Consider the following 24,999-nt stretch of genomic DNA (forward strand, 5'->3'; position numbering starts at 1 on the left):
ATGCTGTATAATTAGAAAGACACTTCCTTTCTGTCTTTCAAGACCTTCAGTGGCATTATAAGGAACTCCCTCCCACATAAGCAAGCATACAAACAAAGTGGAAATACCTTATACAACACACCATACCACTGACTGTTCCTCTGTGCTCACCTCAGATCACATAAATACCACCCCACCTTGTAAGGCAAAATAAATGAAGAAAATAAAAATTAAACTAAACCATGTTTGCTAAACCCAGGGAACTGCTTGCAAATTCAAACAAAAAATGATCTGTATTCAGATTTATGAGATTTTCAGATTTATGAAATTTCTCCCCAGCTAGATCCTCCATGGTCATCTGTAACTGCTACTCTAAAATGTCAAGGAGCAACAACAGTTGAGCGACGAAGCAGTAGACAATGGAAATTCACATAATGGAGCAGCAGACTGCTAAAGCATCTTGTAAATAGATTGGGAAAGGCCCTTTCCTGTTCTTGCATGACTCTGCCCTTGTGAACAAAGTGATGTCCTACAAGCTCATACACGTGTGCTGATCAGCTGTCCACATACTTTTACTTATTACAGCATATGAGGAATTTCTATTTGCCAGATATGTTGTCAAGTGTAGAGAAATAAAATATATAATTGGGAAATGTATGCCATCAGTGTTGATAGAAAACATGTGTAAGGTGCAAATTACTTATAATCTTATGTATCATTTTAAATTAATTTATTAGATTATCAATTCAATAAGTTATTCTGCAAAAACATATAGCCAGTACTTGACCACTAATGCCTGTCCCCTTGAGCTTTTACTCAAGTGTCATTAACAGATGGCTGTGTCAGACAGCTGGCTTGCTCTGAAGAGGAACCAGGCTCAAAGGAATCCTTCACCTATGATACACTAAGCCCACATCAGTTAACCCACAGATGCTCATCATACAGCATTAGTGATGGTGTCACTCATAATTCACTCCACTAAGCCATGCAGGGCCACATTTCCAGCTGTGCTTCACAGCCTCTGTGTAACCAAGTTATCACAGATGTGAGAGATCCAATACGGGTATGCTTCAATCAATGTGCTGCAAAATCGCATTCCACAGCCATTCGGATGCCTATTCAACAGCATAGCACCAATCTGTTTCTCGCCTGCTGGTGTGATGCTGATGCAGTTGCCTAGCAACCCCAGACTACATCTGACAGTCTCTCATTATTCAAAGTATATTCCTTGGTGATGCTCCTTTCCTGTGGATGATGCTCTCTTCCCTTGTTATCATACTAGTAGTTGTAAATGATGCTTTTAAGGACACTTAATTGACCACTCATTATTACAATTTCACTGTTGGGATATGTCTGGTCATTGAAAAGTGTCATTAGGAACTCAATGTCACTGAAAAAGAAAATATGAAGGTCAGGCTATCTGAATTTCTTTGATCTGTTCAAAGAATGAGAGATTTGTTTTCCCATCATAGAACCTCAGGCCAAATAACCTCAGTCCAGCCCACAGACCCACTGAGAAATATTCAAAGACTCAGTCTTTACACTGAGGTGTTCTGATAACAAAAACAGACAAATTGCATCAATTATTAATAATTGGCTGCAGATGCAGGAAACCTAATGGCAGGAAATCCATGAACAGAAGAACTGAAAAAGTTCTTCCACACAAGTGTTCAGAGCTGGCCTGAGGGCATTGTCTTGGTTATCGTTCTCAGATAGACTGTAACCCCTCAGACTCACCAGCCACAGATGACATGACATGTAACCTCAAACTAACAACACACAGTGACAAGGGTTGAATTCTCTGTACCCACCTATTAGTAGGCTGTTCACTCTTGCATATTCAGCATGGTCAGTATTGAAGTACATACCAGTGGTAAACATAAACATAAGTAAAGGACATATGTTTCAAAATTCCTTATCATACTGTGTTTAGAAATAATAACAGCGCATACTAAAAAAAACAGGCATTAATAAGTTATGTAAACAGTTCTGTTTAGTTCATGATTTTATGTGTTTCGACTACATCAAAGCACCAATAGCAGGTATTAGAATCTATGAGGCTTTTAATTACAGTTCATAATGAAAATGAGTCATGAAAGTGGTTGGTCAAGAAAAAGAAAAAAATGTTAGGAAATATATATGCACTATATGAGTCATCATGCTTAATTACAATGCATAATTGAACATATGAACAAATTAATAAAAAGCTATTATTCTAATTGATAAGGACAACACTACACACTTAGGACTTCACACACTTCATAATTAGTCGATGTGGGTGTGTAACACCTCTCCCCTGTTTTTCCTGGTTTGTTTGTTTTGTTTTGTTTTTTGTTTTTGTTTTTTACATCCAAGCAGAGATGCTTGGGCTACATGTCCTGAAATTTGCCCACTGACACTGACTAAACACACTGAGACTCTTCTACAAAATAAAATGTTTCTGCATCCAAATAAGCTTCTGTAGTGCTTTGAAAGCTAGCTCTATACAATCCTGAACTGATTAGCATTAGCACAATTAACTATATACTGGAAAAAAACACCTATGTTCTAAAGAAACAATTTTGATGGTCACAAAAGAAACACAATTTTGATAGTCACAAGCTTCACTTACAATTAAACACATTAGTTAATACTAGTTGGAAAATTCCATTACTGAAATGAACCAGCATTCCTCCTCAGAACCTCTCACAGGAAACCAGTTCATTTGGCCCTGAAAGATATACTAATTGAAACCATGTACGACAACTAAAAATTAAAGATGATCATTTGCTCTGGGAAACAAGGGCAGCTACCATGAAAAGTATTTGGAATTTGCATGAAACTAAATTAATGCATGTTATGTAGCAGATAAATCCACAGCTTTACCACACAGTGCACTTTCTGAAGCCAATGCAATCAGTTGGGAAGGATCTAGAATTGGACAAATACTCTTTTCCAGAGCATATTATTATATTACATATTATCAAGTATGACAATATATGTGCTCCCTCAGGAATCAAACCCATGACCTTATTCTACTTGCTCTATCAGGTGAGCTACAGCAGCAAAAATTGCTTTTGCATTATAATTCCCACAGCAGTTTCTTCAGGTTTTGACTAAATGTTCAAAAAGAAAACTACACTTTGTGTTGTCCTGGACTGTTAATAACAACATAATCCACTACTTTTTGATGTGTCCTTCTCTGTAACACATATAAGGGGGGGCTCAAGCAGACAAATTTACTTTTAATCATTAAACCCAGTCATTTTAATATACTCTAGTTAAAATGTGTAGGCTAATGGATAGGTTCCTTGCAGGCAAAACCTGAAGAGCAAAGAAAAGAAATATGTGAGATGTTGCTCCATTGCCTGAGCAGTATCTCTGGGGATGGTATCATTCAGTTATATTATCTGCAGTTGTTTTACAATTACTGAATTGCCTTATCTTGTTAATGTTAAAAGAATTAGCAAACAGCCTGTCACCAGTGCTGAAGACAATACTTATGACCACAACAATGCAACAACATTAAGAGTCACAAGAAGTTCCCAGGTGGACATGTTGTATATACATTAACCCTTGATCGGTCTTTTATGCTGTCTGAATCAAACAATTGCTATTTTTAAACCAAGCCTCATCAAAATACCTTTGAGTACTAATGCACTAACTTGTTTATATTCTGTGACAAAATAGGTGATTTACACTAAAGGTGAACTGACTCATCCAGTAATGCCAAATGGACTTTAGCTTTTTGCAATAGAAATTGTCTTCAGACTAACACTGCTAACAATAGGATCCCTTAAGCTATTTGATTATAACCCTAAAATTGATTAAGACAATTGAGACCTTTCCCTGATTCATTTCCTTACCTTCAGATGATGCATGTCTGAAATGATTAGTTTTCCCCTTGAATCAATCACTAGTTTTCCAAACAGTAATGCCAATGAATGACATATGTTCGGCTGCACATCAGGGGCTTCAGCCAGTTAAGCAAGAATGTAGCCAGCTGCCAGTAACAGGTCTTGACTAGACCTGTTGCAAACTAGATGTCAGTGTAATGACAACATGGCATTTGGGAGCTCTTGCTGTCCTAATCCAAGTTACTGCTGTCGTCATTCCTGTTGCCCACTGGAGCACCGTGAGCACTGGAGGAGTGGGGAAGCACGTTCAACAGCCCAGCAGAAACAAAACTATTAAAACAGCCTGTGACAGTTTTCATTAAACACAAGACAAAAAGCACAGCTGGAGGATTCTCCTCTTGATGTTGGCCAGGCACAAGTGCTGGCACTGGGACAGCAGAATAGAGATGCCACAGAGATACCATGATGCAGATCTGGCTTCTGTTTCCTTTACTTTCCAAATGGAAAATGAGGCTGAGAGCCAGGGCTCTGCTATGCTCTCTGCTCCCCTAAGATTATGAATGTTTAGTCACATGCTAATCTTAGGCTTTTTATAAATCAACAAACAGATGCTGTTAGTTCTCCAGAGTAAAATATTTGTTATTTTGGTACCTGATATTTTTGGTTGTACTTTTAGCCTTTGAAAAGATTTAGTTGCTTTTCTACCACTACCCTTAGTTTGCATATCATAAAAAAGAGCACATTATTAAACACACTCCAGAGAATTAACTCTTCCCTTTCTCTGAAATGTAAAAATGCTTTATCATATTCATAGGCATGTTTTTTTATAAGATATTCTCTGTTTTCCATAGATAAAACATAGGCTTCATGCTTTAAGAGAGGCCCTGTTCATTTTTATGTTCTGCTAGTAGGTTATTATTATTTGGATTTGCTTTTTTCTGCAAGGAACAATGTTCAGATATACCAAACATTATGAGTGCAGTTTAACATTGAACAGCAACCAAAGAATTTACAAAGGCAACAGGAATGAATGAACATTTAACATAACCTATTTCAACTTGGGAGGAAGCTGATTCCAGAGCCTCATTTACACTGATATAAGAATATATTGGAAAGTACAGAAATGTTATATGGCAAAAAACATACAGCAAATATAACCAATATACTGCATATATTGAAATAGAACAGTGCTATAAAAAGCTTAAATATTATTCTAAAATGGTCAGCAAACACTGAACTGCTCTGAACTGGCTCAAAGGCTCCAAAGGTCAAAAACTTAGCCATATTTTGAACTCTCTTCAGTGGTTAAGATATCATTTGTTTTATTAAAGCAGGTTCAAATACTGATCACTTAGAGAAAGAGTCCCTTCCTTTATAAAATATGTCTCATATATGGACATATATGACTCCATCTTCTAGTCTAATCATTTATGTAATTTCTCAAATACCTAGTTAATCATTAGCACAAAAGACCAACAACAAAATAATGTACGTCAACGCAATGTACATCTTTAAAATACACATCAACTCAGTCATCCTATAATCCCATAATCCCAAACCTAAAAATATTGGGTTAGAATCACAACGACTGAGATATCCTTGTCTTGTAAAGATATTGTATAAAAAAAACAAAACAACAACAACATAGAATCAGAATTTAATAAACAAAAACATTTACAATACAAACATTTACAACACTAAACGCTTAAATTCAGTCCTTGTAGGCTGCCATCATACCTGAAAGCAAGAGGACACCAGCTGTGTATCAGCTGTCACAATGCAGGTGAATGGGGCATGGGGCTGGTGTGTCTATTAATGGAACAAACACAATTGCACCTGTCAGCCTACTTCATTATTCCCTGGATAAATTGCTTTGGTCACAATTCAAATCACTTCTCCTCAGACGGTGACAGTACCTATTGACCAAATGTTCAAAGCTTGTGGATCCATTTTCCCCACAGTTGAATGAGAAGATACACAAATGTGCAAGAAAGCCATGTGCTGCAAGTTTGTATATCTATCTCCGATGAGTATAAAAAAACAACTTTCCGTCTATTATTGAACAACTAGAATTTTATGTTATGTTAATAAAAGTCAACATGCGTATACTCTAGCAGGTAACCACAAAAGCAGGTAACCATGAAACACTATGCAAGAGTGAAGGATGAGAGAAGAATCCTCTTGTATTTCTTCACTGGGACAGTAAAAATTCCTAGAGTCATGGAAAAAGATTAGACTCCTTAAATAAGATCTTAATAATACAGCACAAAAAGGATCAGTGAGAGACATGGAGACAACAGTGTGGAATCTCCATTAAGGAGAAAAACAAACTGTTTAATAATTCCTGTCTCACCCTTCCAGTGGGTGGTCATATCGTTTTTCTTTATAATTGGGCCTTCTATTAAAGGCCTAAGAGTTTGAGGCTGTAGCACAATATTTTCACTGTTTCTAGAACTGTATTCGTTTGGACTGAGATTCATCTCATTCCAAGGATCTGCTGGAGCCATTTTACCAGCTAAGGGACACAGCCACTAGTCACTACTGGGACAACCTTGGCTTTAGCCTTCCGCATTTCGTTTCCTTTTTAAATCCATGATATTTTCTCAACTTTTTAAATTGCTTTCGTTTGATGTTCCCATCATTTGGGACTGCCACACCTTTTACCACTATTTTTTTTCTGCATCTAAACTATCACGATGTCTGGTTGGTTCATTACTACTTGCTTATGTTATGCTCTGCTGTTTGTGTTTTGGATGTTGTGTGTTCTTAGTTCTGTCTTTTCTTTTCAAGTCCTCTAGGTCCTGCAGCTCTGAACCCTTTACTCCTTTTTTGTTTGTTTGTTTGTTGTGATTTTTGTAATACTGCTTTACGTGTCATTTGGATTTAGTTTGGTTTGCCCCTTTTTCATACCTTTGCTGAGTTTGCAAATAGTCTTGTCATCCATGCTAACTTTGTATATATGCCTTTTGTATGATTACTGTACAGTATATAGTAACACTCAAGTGTAAGGTTGTGTTGGGAGGGGGTTTCATATATGTGTATGTGTAAATAGGAAGTTAGGGAAGTGGCTGTCTTGTTTATATTTTTTTTCAGTAGCTGGTAAAACTTAGTTAACATTGATGTGTGCTTGTTGATCTGTGTAGTGTTCCCATTTTCAGTGTCTGTGTCTATTCAATTTCTCTTTTCTCTCTTCATCCCACTTAACCTTAGCTTTAGCCATTGTTAGTCATACAGTTAATCTAGCAATACACCTCCATTATGTTATGGCTCAAAGCCAAGACTTGTTCATAACACTTATGTGTCTGGATCTGGAGGTCCCACAGGATCTCAGACTTGTTTCTTCACCACGCTCTATGGATTCTACATTCAGGACTTGGAGTGTCCAGGTCATATGCCTTGCATATGTTTATTTATATAATCACTGACACATGCTTTCCCTGCCAGCATCTTGCACATTGGGTTCTGGATAGTGTAATACACCCTTGCTTCGACTGAGCTACTGCTTGACCTCATTGTTGTCCTCCAGTTCTACTTTTTCAAGCCATTGGTAGGATTGTCTTACATCAACCACCTCTGCTATCTGTTGGTGTTACATTCCATGGAGAGGTTTATCCTTCTAAGGCACCTCCTCTGCTTCCATGGTGACCATGTCCCCCATATGTCTGAGGCATTCCCTCATCAGCTCAGCCTTGGAAGCCATGTCTTGGATGTATATATAGATGTTGCACGTCTTAACTTGGACAGTGGATCTTACACTTTGTAGGCCCCTTCCTCCCTCTTTCTGGCTGGGGTACAGTCTTTGGATGTTGGATCTTGGGCGGAGTGTCCAATGTACTGTGAGGAGTTTTCTTTACATCAACAGCTTCCAGCTCTTCTCTTTGCCAGCTTGTTGTGCCTGCTGGGTATCTGATGACTGGCAGTGCTCACATATTATTCCCCATTCATCTGGCACATGAAGACCTGCTTTACCCTATGGAGGTACTTAGATGTTGCTATCCTCATTTCTGTCTTATGGTTCCTGTGTGGCTGCAGATTCCCTAGTTATTTGTAGCTAGTTATTATCTTCCAGCTCTGTTAATCAGCCTTGTGATGGGGGGAACTGAACTATGTCCATCTGCCCGCTTCCTCTTTTTAACATCAGTCAACCACATTTTTCCTGCCCAAATGACATTCCTGTGCTCTTGCTGTAGATCCTGGTCAGATGGTTGTGAATGTCCCTTTCCCTTTCAGTGTATAGCTTGATGTTATTCATATACAAGAGGTGGCTGATAGTACAGTATTCACATTTTATACAGTATATGTGTGTCATATATATATATATATATATATATATATATATATATATATATATATATATATATATATATATATATATATATATATAATTTATAGACCTGCCTTACCACATGGAGGTACACACACACACACACACACACACACACACACACACACACACACACACACACACACACATATATACACACACACATATTTATTTATTTACTTACTTATTTATTTATGGACCTGCCTTATCACATGGAGGTATGTGTGTGTGTGTGTGTGTGTGTGTGTGTGTGTGTGTGTGTGTGTGTGTGTGTGTGTGTATATATACATGCACAGTAACCCAGGAGCAAATACTATCAAAATTAGAAAAAAGAAAAAGAAATACTTTGCTATTTTAAAATCTAAAGAATATACTTTTGAAAGTTATTAAACAGTCCCAAATAAACACAAACAAAACAAGGAGGGTCAGCGAATCAGCACTTTAAAAGACTAAAGAACTAAAAAGACAATCAGCAAACAGCAAAGGAAAAAAGGACATTCCCTACTGGTTAAAAATAAACACAAAAATATTTGCTAAGTATATGTGATTGCCCTTAACACAATATCAAAATAGTAAACTACCATTTTATTGCACTCCACATCCTAGCCTCTTTTGTCTGACCATGATGATCTATGATTATAGAAAGCATTTTAACCTGCTGCCTACCACTACTACAAATGTCAGCAAAAGCAAAGAAGCACAGCATACTCCCATGGCCTATGTGAAAATTCCTCACTTCAAGTTATTGTTTTGTTTTAGTACACATAAAGTAAAATTAATTTCTATTATCTGAAACGAATGCATAATAATAAACTACACAACACTATTTAAAAAATTATAATAAATCTAATTCTAGTCCAAAGCAATATGTCTTCGGTGTTCAGAGATCAATCTCTGATCTCTCATTATGAAGCTCACCAGAACAGGCATGACAGGCTCGGCCTCTGGTTTAGTGGTTTACTGGTTTTCTGTGTAACAGCTGTTCAGAGGAGATCAGAGGACTCTTTTCCATGATCACAAGACAACAATGTAATTTAACCTGTCTTCTTCCTCACAATGTGTTTACTGCTTATTTACTGCATGGTTTAAATACTGATAACATTTGTTTAATCGGGTAATGTTTACAGTTCAAGAGGTCATGTTGATAAATCAATAAAATATAATTATTCCATAATAGTTCAATCATCGCTATTCTAGAAACATAAGCATCCAGAATTATTTTCAGTGGCTATGTTACAAAACGTATTACAGAGCTTTTTTTCACCAGTGATTTAAATGGCCAATGTAGGAATAATGCCCAGACGTTCCACTGAAGTGAAGTTTGGAAGCTGAGCTGTTAGTAGCAACTCAAAACAAGTAAGCTTGTGCACACATTTATCATTTAAGTGAACTGGCACTAGAGGATTGGACACATCAGATGGGCTGGGCCTACTGTATAGGATCAGAGTTTTCCTGTGTTGGGCTTGCTGTATAGGATCAGAGTATTTAAGCCATGTTATGGTCTGTCCCAGGAGCTTACTATGAGTGACAGGCCAAAGATTGGAAAAGTCCTGGACACCAGCTGAGTATGCCCCCACACAGTACAACACTACAGGAGAGCTACTTGCCAGTGTGCACACACAGTCTGAGGGCCAAATGCAAATAAAAATAAATATGTTAAAATGAAATGGCCAATAAAATGCATGTTGAAAAGCTAATGATTAAATCAAAAGTCTGATGCACAAAAGGTTTTGCTGTTTTAGCCAAAACACTTGATTCAAACAATGTGGCAGATACTTTTCAAATAATTCAGAAAAACTATAAAAACATCTCCTTCAGTTCAACTTTTTCATACTCGATAATAATATGCAGAAATTGGATTTCCATATACAAGTAATATTAAATAGCAAACACAATATTCCAGGATTAGGGTAAGAATATCTATTTTTGCACAGTACCCTTGATAGATAGGTACATGTTAACTGACAGATAGTGATACACTAAAAGTAACAGCTCAATTAGTCTCACATTTGCCAGACTTTACATCAATGAGTGCATTTATATGCACTTAATAATCCGTTAACTGCAGAAATCAGATTTTGCCAGTAATCCGATCAACGCGTTTGCATGTACTTGGATATTCAGATAATGGGAAAACTCCAGGAATTACTGGATTTCTACTATGCAACAAGACAATAATCTCAGACATGGATTCACTTTAGCAGCAAATATGGATATTGGGGAGGGGGGGGTTATTTGGTTATCAAATTTTTTTATGGTAATTAATATAGTGTGCAATGCTGCCCTTTTTACAGCCTTCCCTATATTGATGCAAAGACAGATACAAGCTCCCCCCCACCCCCCCAAAGAGTGGGTGCTGCATTTAATTCTGCTAGCTGCTTCTGAGACAACTCTACGTTCTATCTGGTTGCGTTTGCATGCAAGCACAGATTGAGAAATCTGAAACAAATATGAGTAATGGTATACATGTTCGGAGAAATCAGATTACTGAGCTAAAATCCATCTCTCTTTATTGGATTTCTTAATTTGATTTCTAGGCCATATCCCAGTCTAAGAAATAGGAGTATGCTGTTTATATGACCACTTGAATAATCAGATAGCTGGAGAAATCCGATTGTGATCGGATTATTAAATGCATGTAAATGCACTCTATGTGTGTGTCTGTGGCTGAGTCTGCATCTTAGTAAAACAGGTGCTCCATGATCAAAATGCACTTCTGAGTGAATGACCTTTTGACATTTTAGTAGGACCCAAAAGCCTTTCTAAGATCAACACCTTTACAATGTTATAATTGTAATGTCGTCAAAATTGTAATGTCGTCAAAAATGCCGTTTTGACTGATTCATATTTATACCTCTAAAATTTGCATACACCAGTCCATGTGCTACCCCAGGTAATATTAAAATGGACCTGCACAGGCAAAACTTCCAGTTCTGCAGGTATTGTGAAGAAGAAAACAATAACAACAGAGCAACGAGCATGAATGACGTTCATAACACGATCCCAAACAATTTGTTAGTTTACGCTGCACATTTCACTCTGAACAGTTTCTCAAACCATATTGGAAGGCTTTGCTCAGCCTTTGACACTGAAAAGAGGGACAGTTCCAACTTCATTGGTGTAACAAAGAAGATACTTATACAGAGGTGGGATCCATTTGCAGGTGAACCTTACTGACAAAAGGTAAAAAGAGACAGAGGCAGTATACTGAAACCTGGGCAGGCAAGATTTGATAACCAGAAACATGATAGGAAGCAGTACCAAAGGGGATGACAGTCAACAAACACAAAGATTAAACAGAGGGTCATACACAGAGAGATCCAGAGAAAACAACTGCTTGGTATGCAGACTAGAGGTAGACTGGCAATGCTTCACAATGGTTGGATGTTGACATGGGTATTATTCAGTGGACTATGGTAGAGCAGTGAGTAGGTGAGGTGAGTATGATTACTATCCATAGGGACGTTCAGAACTCTGAATGAAGACCTCTGGTGGTCAATGGTGGGATTTCCTAGTTCAGCTCTGACAAGTGGCATCAGAGGCCTGACCTGTAAGTGGCTAACTGGCCATGCAATGTGATTTTGTCCACTTTTTGTTGATGGAAGCCAGAATATCTTTTTTTCAAATATTTTGTAGTGAGCTAACAAGTTTATTTTGTGGTGCTGTTGAGACTGAAAACAAGCAGCTACTATAGGTAAGGTTAACTACTAGCTAGCTCTAAGTAACTGGCTAGGTATTTAATAGTATAACGAATTGAATGTTAATTTTCCTTCCTGATCCTCTTTCAAAGAAATAGCCCATGTTGTCACATGAGTTTACAATACAAGTTATTTGTTGAGAACTGAAAGGTCCTCCAGTGCAGACTCAAGCATATACAGCTTGATGCCTAAACGCTCAATGGTTAACCTCTGGTTCACAGTTAACTAACAATTGGTTTTGACTTGTAGGGCCAAATCACAGCATTTGAGAATGGGCATGTAAAACCACGTGTGGGCAATTTTTGTCCCAACCACGTTAGGGAGGCGAGGCAGGATGCACAGACTAGCCTTGTTCATCACATACAGACATTTATTAGCATGTACAAAATGGAAAGCAAAACACAAAACAGTGACACTACGTATAAATGAGACAAAAAAAAAAACAACAAAAAAAACCGCACCACGCGATAAACACTACTACAAGCATTACTATATGGCTCGTAACTTTATGCTACTATAAAGATAGATGTTAAATGATGACTAACAAGGGACAGGTGTATCACACAACCAACTAACAAGGGAGGGGCGTGACACAAACACACACACACACACACACACACACACACACACACAGGGGTCGCAGTTGTGGGGGCTGTGCCGTGACACCAAACTCCAATTTTAATCATAGAAAATGTATATAGACATCAGAGAACAATTTAAAAATACAGAATATGTGCATTTTCACCTTAAACTGGAAGTTAGACTTGCCTTACATTTTTCTGACAAGATTAAACTCAATATTTTTGAATGTTTTTGCTGATCTAATAAGGATCCTAACGATTTATCCAATATACTAAGAAATAATATAGAAAGATGGCATGTATAGAATATAGAATAGAATCTATCTATATAAATTTTTTTTTTCTTTCATAAAAATAGTATCTGAGTAGCTATATTAGGTTTGATATCTCTCAGTCATGACTATGATTAACACAGGCTGGGTTTCTATAATGCACTGGAGATGAGTGCAGATGAGGGAATAATGAATTCTTTAAAAAAAAAACAAAAAAACAAACAAACAGACATCCAACAATATGGCATGCCACCATTTATCCAACAAGAGCAACAACCAGCAGAAAGGTATTGACCATCATCAGCTACATCCACAACATGAACATGCAGATTACATGCTCTAAAGAAAACACATTACCAGTAAGACCCCCTAGTTAAAGAGTTAAAGTAAGGCAGCCAGCTTGAGGACCACTCAGGAGAACAGCTTTTGCAAGAAACCACTATAAACAGCTGTAAAATTGGATTTTCTTTTCACAAATTCCTAACACAAACTATCAAAAATGATTGAAGAAGGCTGATCAGAGTGAATGACTGTAATCCTATCATAGTCTATCTTATTACAATCCTTCTAGAGTTTGGGCTTTCTGGAACAAATCTGATTGTACTCATGATATAATTATCTTTTTATTAGTTTAATAAACCATGTTGGATCCAAGAAAAGAGAAAACTATCTAACAATTCTCTTTGTCATATTCCCAGCAAAATTGAAAGGAATTGCCACAATCAGATGACTCTTGTGAGTGTGGCGACTGCCTGAGAGGTCTTATCTTGCGCTGCAGCAAGTGATTAATACAGCTGCTGTGGTTTAAAGTGAGTGACAGTAGGTCCCTGGAGTCTAGATGACATTATACCTCACACCACTGGGAAAATTATCATTGCCACCATCACCCGCCTTCCCTGCAGGATCACTGACAGACAGCCCATCACAAGCAGGCTGAGAAATGTCCCATTTCTGATGACTGTGCATGTTTGTCCTACTATGAGGACTCTTTTTGTCTCGGCAGTCACCCAGAGAAAAAGAACTGAGTGAGTCTTATCAAGACTTTGGGAACTTCCAGATTAGAACTGCAAGTTAAAAACAAAAACAAAAAACATTTCACACATGGTCTTTTCAATATATGAATTAGTCGGGCTAGTAATATTCCTGTTTCTCAAAAATCCACAAAGCCAACAACATGCGAGTACTGAGAAACAGAATAATATCACATAATGCATTGAACACCCTCTGTGTGGTGTGAAAGTCACATGGGTATCTGCAATTTAGAGTTCTGGTCCTTGCTAATCCAACAACCAAGTTGTTTTATTCACAACCTCCATGTCAATTTCACAACTCACTGTACCATCATCCGTCCCTGCACTCACTGTCATTCTACCTGGTTACTAAGCAGCCACATGGTTGACAGACAACAAAGCAGTGGGATGCCTGTCACCTGGGGGCACTCCTCAGCAGAGTGATTAATTGCTTGATAAAGGTCAAAGACGTGGCTCCAAGACAATCTGCCTTGTTCTTATTCTAGAAAGGGTTCTTGGCAAGTGCAAGCATCCTTTGCCTACTGCGCAAAGAGCATATAATTTCCAATTCAAAGCCCCGTCCTGCTTTCCTAAAGGAGGCAGCAATGTTTTCTAGCATTTCAGCAGAAGCAAATACAGTTGCTCTGTATTTATCTTATTCATATCAGACATACCACTGGAGGCCTGAGCAAACAAGATATCATATCCATTGGACTGTCATTCAGAGAGTCTTTCTGAACCTTGCAGCTCACACCACAGTTAGAAGGAGGCAGCATAGTGATACAAATCTAAATTTACAAAACCGCCAATAATAAACACCTACTGAGGAAAAGAAATACACCAAATCCTTATAAGCAAAGACAGGCTTTTGGGAACACCCAACTTCTAGGAACAACAATGCCACTACCATGTCAGTGATAATGCCATGTTGAGAATGGAATGCTACACATAATATCCGGTTAGCAGGGGTTCTGTAGTCTGAATATGACCAGATTTGAATGGGGCTGAGGGGGGCTATAGTCTTTTTTTTATTAAAAAAAAAAAAAGTTAAAATTCTGTCGTCCGGTGTAATAGATTTAGTAATTGTATATTACTTGTATAGCACAAGAGATATTGAACAATGTACAATGGTAGCTATGCTTTCTTTGTCAAGTCTCCTAGTTGACTAGGATAAGAATTTGATTAATTAAAAGCAGCTTTTTATTATATAAACATTTTTAAACAGGTAATGGGCTAGTATGTTCTCTAAGTTTTGGTATGATAACACTTTATTGATCCAGAAGGAAATTGTACGCTTCACTGTTAAGGCTTTAATTATCCTATACCATTACTAAATGTATTAATTACAGCTAAATGCATTTGTCTCCAATGATATTTGTACTCCTGTAGCAGCTGTGGACAAGCTTCTCCAGCTCAGACTGAAAATCTGGCATATTGGCATATTGACCAGTTCTATTCTATCATGACCTTACTTCCTAACACACATACACACACTCACACTCACAGACGCACATGCGCACACAGAGATGCAATTGGTCCCTTGTTACTTACAGTGCAATAAATTGAAATCAGAAAGATTTCAGTTTCCCTGGCCAGTACAATCTGATATAATTCAAAATGGCTTTACATTAGAATGTACACAGTACCTTTTCTTGTACACTTAACAGCCTTAGCAAATCTGTACACACCAACACATCTAGTTATTCCTCAGAAGGATGACTGTAGGACTTCTGGAGTTTCCTGCTTCTGCATGAATATTCTCAGCCATTCTGTATTTGGGGGAGTGGAGGGTTGGAGATTACATTACATAATCTGAGTTCTGCAGAGTTCAGATTCAAACAGCAGATTCTCCTCTGGGATCCCATCAGGGAAATGTTGTATCCAAAGAGGAGGCAGACTTGCTTTGAAACAGTGTGCAGAAGGTCTACAGTGCATTTCCGTATCTCCTTTCTCCATGTTATTTGCGAGATGAGCAACATTACCACCCCTATTAGCTACCAGTGTTCACTGAGTGGCCTTATGAGTATTTTCTTTAAATATGGAATGTGAGCATTCACCTAGACATACAAAGAGACCTGAAGATGAGCTGAAGTATTACAAAGACAGTGTCACTCTTCAGCAACATGTTGGTGCAATGGGGCAAGTACTAAAGGCTTCAAAAACCAAGATAAACCATGTCTTCAAAAATGGGAACTGTCAATATTTAAAGACAACTCTGTATATTTTATGTTTATGCAGAACATGTTTTAGATAACAGCTGGTCTTCATGTCACTTTTTTTGGAACTGTTTAGAACTGATGCAGAATGTCCCTACTATCTGTAAATTACAACACAAAAACAACAAAACCCTTACAGTCAGTATATTATGTGTCTTTGTTTTAAGTAGAAGGTCTAAAGGTACATATGGCTGCACTGCAATTTCTTGCCTTTTAAAAGGAACTTTATATGCGTTTTTGTGAAGGATTAAACAATTGCCACTTTCTGGACTATGCTTCAGTCAAATGGGAAGCTAGAGGAGTGAAAAGATTCTTGGTGGTAAAGCTAACAGTTAACTTATGCCATGCATGATTATGCCATTACAAATACTGGGCCAGAAAAAAAAAAATGGAAGCAAGAACCGTAGGTGTGTGTAATAACGGAACAGCTGCATAAGAGCACAACTTGAGTATAATGGTTGCATTGCATCTAGTTCTACTCATTTGTATAATAAAATCATATACACAATGATTTTCTTTGAAGTTAACAGGTGAGGTGTGTACATATGTGTACATGAATGTTTGCACGTGTCTATGTGCTCATTGTGATATAGTTTTCCACAAGTGGATCCACACAGCCCAACCTTTTTATTAGTAGCTATCATTTTTTTTAATATGAATCAACTTTTTTGGATAGGGCAAGTAGCAAGGCAGTCACATTAGCTACAAACTATCTACATTCAACCAAAAACTCTTAAGTAAGACGCATTTTAGGTTAAAATTGTTTCAAATCAAATTCATTTTTCTGGGAGCACTTTGCTGTCTACACAGTAAAATAAATCAAAATGAAAAAATGCACTAATATGATTCAATAAAGTCACTGATTGTAATGGCATGGCATGGCATGGCATGGCATAACACACACCATGCTCCCCCAAGGTATAGGATATATTATATATATATAGGATATATATATTATTTAAAATTACATTAACAGAAAGGAACATTTCCAAGGGCAACTTAAGAAATACTCATTTTCTTACACAGAGAGAAACCTTATGGTGCAAAAAAATCAAAATGTATAGGACCCCTTAATGCCTCTCAATTCATTAAAATTTTATCAGTCTTTCATGAGCATGGAATACATGGATGAGGTTAAAGCAGCAAGAGGAAAGTCTGTAAATCAAAGCCCTTCAGAAGCAGCCTAAAGTAGGCCTAGAAGCCCTCACCATCCCCGTCAGATGCATGCAGGTGTCTTTCATTTAGGACTCTCCTTTAGAACTCTCAGTGTTTTGCCTCCCTTTCCTCATTTACATAGCTCACATCTTTTCTGTTAAATAAATGGTCTTTTGCCCAAAAGTTTAAATATGAATAAATAATGTAACTTTGTAACTAGTTGATTTGAAGGTACATAGTAACATGTGGACTGCTTGTTAGGCTACATTCACATACTTATGTTCAGATTTCCTCCAATTTATTCAGATGTGCTACAATTGTTAAAAGACAGTTGAAATAAATGCATTTAAAAAAAAACAAAAAAAAACATTATAGGTCAGAGTAAGGCTTTTATGTTTAGCATACTGAGGTATATACATTGTCTCATTCAAGTGAGAAAGACCACACTGGTGGAAGACATTAATGCTGATAGACTTCTGGCATACTGAATGCTCAGGAGGAGTATTCAAGAGAGATGAAAAGTTAGGGCTCAGGGAGTGTATGAATTACCGATACCACTGACTGAAGAGACATGTTACAATCCCTAGATTTAAACTGGCCAGTGAAATTGTTCTAATAAATAAATAAATAAATAGATAGATAAATACTGCTCCGTGGCTATTTGTCCAGAGAAATGTCCAACTCCATTGAGGAAATTATTTTTTTTTTAATAAAAAAAATAATAATAATAAATCAACAGAGAGAGAATGTGTGACATGGTTCTTTCTATTCCTCAGGACTTTCACACCTAAAACAGGCTACAGATGTAGCTTGGTTGGTCAACAGCACTTTGTGATCTTTACAAGGATGTATGTGTAAACTGTGTCAGGAAACTGACTGCATTCCTCCAAGCTTACTGTATGGATAAACAGGAAAGAGAAGGGTTCCACCAGCGTATGGAGAAATGGGAAGAAGACCCTCTGCCAACAGATCAGATTAAAAAAAGTTTCTTAAATTACACATCACTGCAACAGTATATTTATAAAGAATGGTTAGGCATTAGCCTTATACACAGAAATGTTTTCCTTTATGGATTAACATTTTGGTTTGGAGGAACATGTGAGTTTTTTAGGCCTCAGCCTTCATCTTGAATCCATCTTTATCCAAACAAAAGATTTACTAAATAAACACATAAGTAAAATATAAAGTTGATTTAGTCAATCATACTACAAGTAATTTTTCTAATTGTAATGTTAAAAGGTCTCCACAATCTGGTGAAAACCAGATGATGTGTATTTTTGCTAGCACCTATACTTACGAATGCGATTGCAATGTTTTCAAGCAAGCAAAATGCAGTTTTAATAGTGCCTGCACTACCTAGGGATTGTAATCTAGCCCAAGAAATCCAGGGGAGGACATCTGCTCCACATTGAGGCAGAGTGGTGCCCTGCTGACACACAAACAGCATAGGAAATTAAACTGGAAACTACAGAGATATATAGCTTCCAGCTTCCAGCTCCTCCACCCTGCTCTCTGCCTGAGCTCTGTAAACCGAATAAGGGCAAGATCAAAGCTCACAAAGCTGGTGATTAAGCAGGGGCCAAGCAATTAGTTTAAACTATTCTGTCTATGTTTCGAGTAGAAAATACACTGCTTATGATTTAAAAAAAACAAAAAAAATTATTTTAAAAAATATCTAAAATATTTCCAGTACTGCTCTATTTTGGACAGATATCTCAGATGTTGTTCCTGGGACCTGATGGAGTCACTCTCCCAGCTTGGGGGTCACAGCCCCTAGTGCTCCAACTACCACTGTTGCCTTCTCCTTATATTTTTTCTAGCTTTCTGCTGCTGGTTATTTCTTGAGCTTTTCTTGTTCCTTATGTTGCCATCACTTGGGCTCTATACATCAATCACTACAGCCATCTTCTGATGTCTCTCCATCACTACTATGTCCAGTTGGTTAACCATTGCCATTTTGTTATTCTGTTAAGTCCCATATGATCTTAGCTTGGTCATTCTCCAACACCTTTGGTATATTGGAGTATCCCGCTTTGACCTTGGCACAAATGTTTCTGTATACTATGCCAGCCACTTGGTTATGGTGTTCCATGTACGCTCTGCCTGCTAGCATCTTGCATCCTGCTGTTATGTACTGGATTGTCTCAGGAGCATCTTTGCACTGCCTGCATCTGACGTCCTGTCTGGTGTGGCAGATCCCAGCTTCTATTGAACTTGTTCATTATTAAGAGATTGTTCATGTGCTGCCATGATTAGTGCCTCCGTGCTGTCTTTCAATCCAGCCTTTTCCAGCCAGTGGCAAGATATCTTAATATAAGCCACTTCCAATATTTGCTGGTGATACATACCATGCAGAGATTTATCCTCCCATGATGGTTCCCGCTCCTCCTCATTCCCATCCTCCTTGGGTTTTGCTGTCTAAGGTACTCACTAAGCACTTCTTCACTTGATGCCAATTTCCTAGTGTACTTCTGGATCTTGGTTGTTTCATCCTGGATAGTGGCTCTGACACCCACTAGTCCTCACCCCCTCCTTCTGCTTAGTGTACAGAGTGCTAGATGTGGGATTAAATCCCCCACGTACTGTGAGGAGTTTCCTTATCTTGATGTCAGTGGCTTCTATCTCCCCCTTTAGCTAACTTATTATGCCAGCGGGGAATCTGGTGACTAGTAGAGCATAGGTGTTGATAGCCCAGACCTTGTTCTTCCCATTCTTCTCAAGACTTGCCTCACTCTTTGTAGGTATTTGGCTGTAGCTGCTTTCCTTCTGGCCTCTTCATGATTCCCATTTGCCTGTGGGATTTCAAGGTACTTACAGCTGTCCTCAACATCTTCTATGTTACCTTCTGGTAGTATGATCTACCCAGTTCTGGCTACCTTTCCTCTCCTCGTAACCATCTGACACTTATCCAGTCCGAATGACATTCCGATGTCATTACTGTATATCCTGTTCAGATGCATTAGTGAGTGGATGTCTCATGCACTTCATGTATTCAGCTTGATGTCATCCATGTAGAGGAGGTGGCTGATGGCTCATTGTTTAAGATGTACAAAATACATAAGGTCTTTCTAGGTAACAGCATTGATCCCTGTATTCTACAGTATTCTAGTGCACTGGTATGTTGGACTCTAACCTACTGTACTAGGATATTCTATGAGTAAATGACAAAGCACTTTTGTAAGTCAGTGCATGAGCGTCTGCTAAATGCCATAAATGTAATTGTAAATGATGGTTGCCATTCCATAGCCGGTATCCATAGCCAGTCTTGGTGATCTCAGGGAGTTCAGGCCTATGTAGAAGAGCAGCAGGGAAAGGGCATCTCTGTGGTAAATCCCATATTTGATGGTGACTCATGCTATTGGTTTGAAGTTGCACTCTAGGGTTGCCTTCCACAGCACCATTTAGTTCTTAATGAAGGCCCTTTGAGTCCTGTTGATGTTATACAGCCTCAAGCATTCCAGGATCCATGTGTGGGGCACTGAATCATAAACATTCTCATAGTCAATCCAGGTGGTGCACAGGTTGGTCTGGCTGATCCTACAGTCTCAAGTGACCGTTTCATCCACCAGAAGCTGCTGCTCGTCTCCTCTGGTATTCTTGCCAATGCCTTTCTGGGCTCACTCAATTTATTGAGTCATGTGATGCTTGGCAGGAGCGTCCATATTTTGCAGAGGCAGGTTATCGGCCGATACTTGGAAGGAACTGCCCCTTTCTGAAGGTCCTTCAGGATCAGGACTGTCCAGGCCTCAGTTAACGTTTCAGGGTGGAATCCATCCATTAGCAGCTTGTTCATATATGCTGCCAGGTGCTCATGGAGTGCAGTTAGCTTCTTCAGCCAGAAAATACAGGAAATTTGTATGCAGCATTAAAAACAGAAAAACATCAGAAGAAAAAAAACGAATTAATTATATAGGCTACAGTGACAAGCATTTATTATTGACCTCTCCTTACACTTGAGCAATAGCAGGAACCTGGCTTTCTTAAACCTGAATGGAATGGTAACACAAGATTACCTCAGAAAACTTCAGGATAGTCTCCCAAAAAGTGTTCAAGATGTACTTAATACCAAGGGAGTTCACAATAAATACTGACTTTTGCCTTACAGAAGCCATAAATAGACTGAGAAATAATTATATAACCATTGCAAAAACAACAAATCTAATGTCGTCCTGAATGAATGCGTATGTATGCATGTGTGTGTGTGCGTGCGTGTGTTCACGCATACACACTCAGACACACATTCAAGAATAAGCCACCACTGATTCACAACTACTGTTAATGATCAAAAAATAATGCAGCATTGAAGAGTAATCCAGAAGTGAAGAATACTGAAGTGTAATTTGGCAGTGAACACCAATCCAGCGTCGAAGAGCAATCCAGCACTGAATCGCATCTTGTTATGTTCCTGCTAAAGTAAATATGACATGAATGTAGATGCTACTTGTTTCACACACACCACAAGGTTATACTCAGGAATCCATTCTCACCAGGAAGACTTCAGTTTCCAGACAAATGCTGAAGAGAGCCTTAGATAAAGTACCTTAGATATAGTATGAATTCTATGAGAATCAGTTTAGCGTATGTCACTCTACTGAAAAACAGAGGGCTTCTAGGATGAACATTTGATGAACTCCATGAGGAATTAAGACAGGACAGAAAGCAGGTCACCATCTGCTCACACTGCCCAGAATGTGGTGCTCTTTGCAACCAGTGCAGAGCTGTGTCTCTTAATGCTAATCATCATTACCATCATCCCTGCAAGATTTGCTTCAGACATGAAATTAAAATGATGAAAATGTCTAAGAAGCTAACACAGGTTCCTCTACTGAACCATAATTTTCCACTGCAATATGGCTTACATTTTGGTAAAGCATGACAGGGGACATTTAATAGGTCATGCTTAAATGTAAGACACCCTTAAATTTCCTTTCCTAAAGAATATGGCTTTTAAAACAAATAATGATTGTGTTTTGTAATTTGGAGGTTGCATCCATGCATTTGGAAACAACTGAAACTTGTCATAAGAATTATGTTTCAACATCGACATAAGACATCTACCCATGATAAGACAGAGGATGGGAAAAGGAGAGGCACAACAGATTCCATCCCTCCAGTAGCTTGACCAACAGTAATTGGATGAGTGGGGGCATCTAATAACTGAGCTCTGTATAATTGAAGCCATTACAATTCTGTGTCCAATGCTGAATGCACGAGGGACACCCTTACCAAGGTGAATACTCAGTCTAATAACGAGCATCCCAAGTGATGCGATAAATGACGAACTCAAGAAAATGGTTCACACTCCTGCATGAAAACATCTCTTGGAATGAATCAGCTCCTGGCCTCTCCAACTGAGAGTGCATAATCAGCCTGTGGGACCTTGAATGCCTAGAAGCACTGCAGATATGTGCCACGGAGTGCCTGGTAAGTGCGTTCTCACAAACCCTGCATATCAGACCAAATATTAAGCCTTGCAGGAAGTGCACTATAGTTTTCTTTTTAATGCCCGTGTCCCATACATCCTTACATAGTTTCCATTGTCCTCCCATATGCACTTTAAGGGAGTGCCTGACAATCTTTATAATAAAGGCAACTTTCACTGATTTTCAATTGCACTGTATAGCAGAGTCCAAAGATAGCCAATTGCTTCTCCGTTTTTGCTAACATAACCCTCCCTCCATTCCTTGGCCTCTTAGCAGGAGGCTGATGAGAACACGTAGCAGCTACTACTGTGATAATTATGCTTTGATATTAAACAAGTCAGCCCCTGAAGTAGGTGCTGAGGAGGACTAGCCTCTTTGCCGAGATGCAAGTCAAGCCTGGTGTGTGATAACGAATAGGCTAAAAGATAACAGCTTGCATTAGCTGCTCAGTGAGTGTTTTAGCTGTTTAAGCCCAAGAAAATGTTATGGGTAATCAGATCGAACTGACCCTCCTATAGGGGAAGAAAAAAAATGGTATGAAAGCTTTTACCTTTGTAAAAAAAAAAATTGTTTGTTTTTAAATAGTAACATTTTTTTTTTACCTTCATCAACACAAAACTGAAGTGTGTGAATACAAGAAGATTCACTGATTTCCTGCAGAATTACAGATATGAAGCCGAGTTCATGTCCAAATACTTGTGCTTCACATGTGTTAGCTACTGTATGGCACTTGTTTTAATTTCCGGTGAATGGAATATGAGGTATTTCATGAATTGCGTGGTAACAAGTAATCGTGCACATGTGAAATGCAACTATAACATAGGTGTACCTGATAAAGTGGCCAGTATATAATCAGGTTATATAAATGGGTGGAGAGTGTACGTCAACATAATCTTTGTAGCCTTTAGCTGAAGGAATTAGTGTGGAGACTTGAGAAATGCAAGAACTCTGCAGGCTCTGTGGCATACCCTACCTTTCAAACATTTCATGACTGAAAGTCGAGGTTTCTTAAATCCATTTCAAGTGCGACTGACCATGCTCTAGAAGATACTTGTGTTCTTGTAAATAAGGTTTAACAAACCTAGGAAATAACACTCAGTTTAAGAAAACCCATTATGATACCATCAAGCGCTAGAAAAACGCAGCAGCATACAGGATACTTATGGCTAAACCCTAAATAAATTTTAGAAGCTAACAGAACTGACTGTGTTAAGAAAGGCTGGAGAGAAACGAAAATGTCGCGCTTTTTCATAAAATCTACAACAATAAGATGCACATATAAAAAGTGTAAGCAGCAGCCGAATGGATACTAGAATGTACTAGGATGTTTCTTCGGGGAAGAAAGACCTACTGTCACTCGGTACCCACAGAAACCAAACAGTCAAGGCTGTCTAACCATGCAGTAATGATAGTGATAAAAGATTACAAACACCCCATGATCGAAAGCAGGTTTTTTTTTAACTTACATTCCGGATCGCCTCGTTATATTTTAACGACCTGATTGGCAACTTTTCTTACATGACGTTAAATCATTAACGTTCCGCCGTGTATTGTGTGACGCGCGCACAATAAAAAAGTACCGACAGTTCAGTAAGTTCTATGACCAATGCATCAGTTTTTAATACATAAATTTGCATAGATCAATTTCAGTATCAAACTGAATTTCTCGTCTGGCACACAAAACTCAATGTTGTTTAAAAAAACAAGAAGAATAAGAAAACGGACTACCTTGCGTTGACTCCTAATGAAGCTCAAAATAAGACAGACTAGGGGGAAAACTCTCGTCTAACTACGTGATCAAAGTGACACAGATGAAATGCAAAATTATGCACCTTGTAAAACTGGCAAAAACATGTCTTACCGATTTTGTGGAGAGAGTGATCTATCCTGGCAGTTTTCCTTCTCTGCGTATTTTATTTATTTATTTATTTATTTATTTATTTATTTTGGACGATCGTTAGCGAATGCTATTGAGAAATTTACCTCGCAATATTCTTTCCGTTTGCAAACGGGCAAGACTCCAACAGAAGTATAAATTTACCGTAATGTACTAAAGACAATACAGACGCAAGTTTCTTACCGTAATATGTGTAATAGCTCTTACCACTTGGTTCCCTTGAGATGCTAGTAGGCCTATTACCATGAAATGTCAACGTGGCCGGTATTGGCGCCGGTACTATTTTTCAGTCTCCGACTAGGCGAAGCTGAAAGATTATAATGTAGTAGCTCACAATTCGGTTACATAATATGAAATTTTTATACATTTACATTACAAAAAATCAACTGTTGAGATTCTATTCTTTAATGGAGCATAATAATAATAATAATAATAATAATAATAATAATAATAATAAAAATTTTCATTATTTATTTATTTTTAATTGTTATTATTCCTATATTTAGCCAACTGATAAAAAGCCACATGCATTTAAGAAAACAACAAAAATAGATCAAGAAGTTATGGCAGCAATATGCTACAGAGTGATGAAGCTACAGAGTGATGGC

General features: G+C 38.0%; 1 protein-coding gene across 1 annotated transcript in view; it reads right to left on the reverse strand.

Annotated features, from left to right (window-relative positions):
• Window positions 1–24,483, reverse strand: part of tp53i11b (tumor protein p53 inducible protein 11b) — a 40,346-nt gene extending 15,863 nt beyond the window's left edge. Inside the window, exon 1 of the mRNA XM_027008817.3 lies at window positions 24,356–24,483. The gene's annotated coding sequence lies outside the window, so the exon portion shown is untranslated. The remainder of the gene's footprint in view (window positions 1–24,355) is intronic.
• Window positions 24,484–24,999: the final 516 nt, after the last annotated feature.

Source organism: Electrophorus electricus, chromosome 6 (genome assembly GCF_041902795.1).
Source record: "Electrophorus electricus isolate QZ-2024a chromosome 6, ASM4190279v1, whole genome shotgun sequence".
In the NCBI taxonomy this organism is placed as follows: Eukaryota; Metazoa; Chordata; class Actinopteri; order Gymnotiformes; family Gymnotidae; genus Electrophorus; species Electrophorus electricus.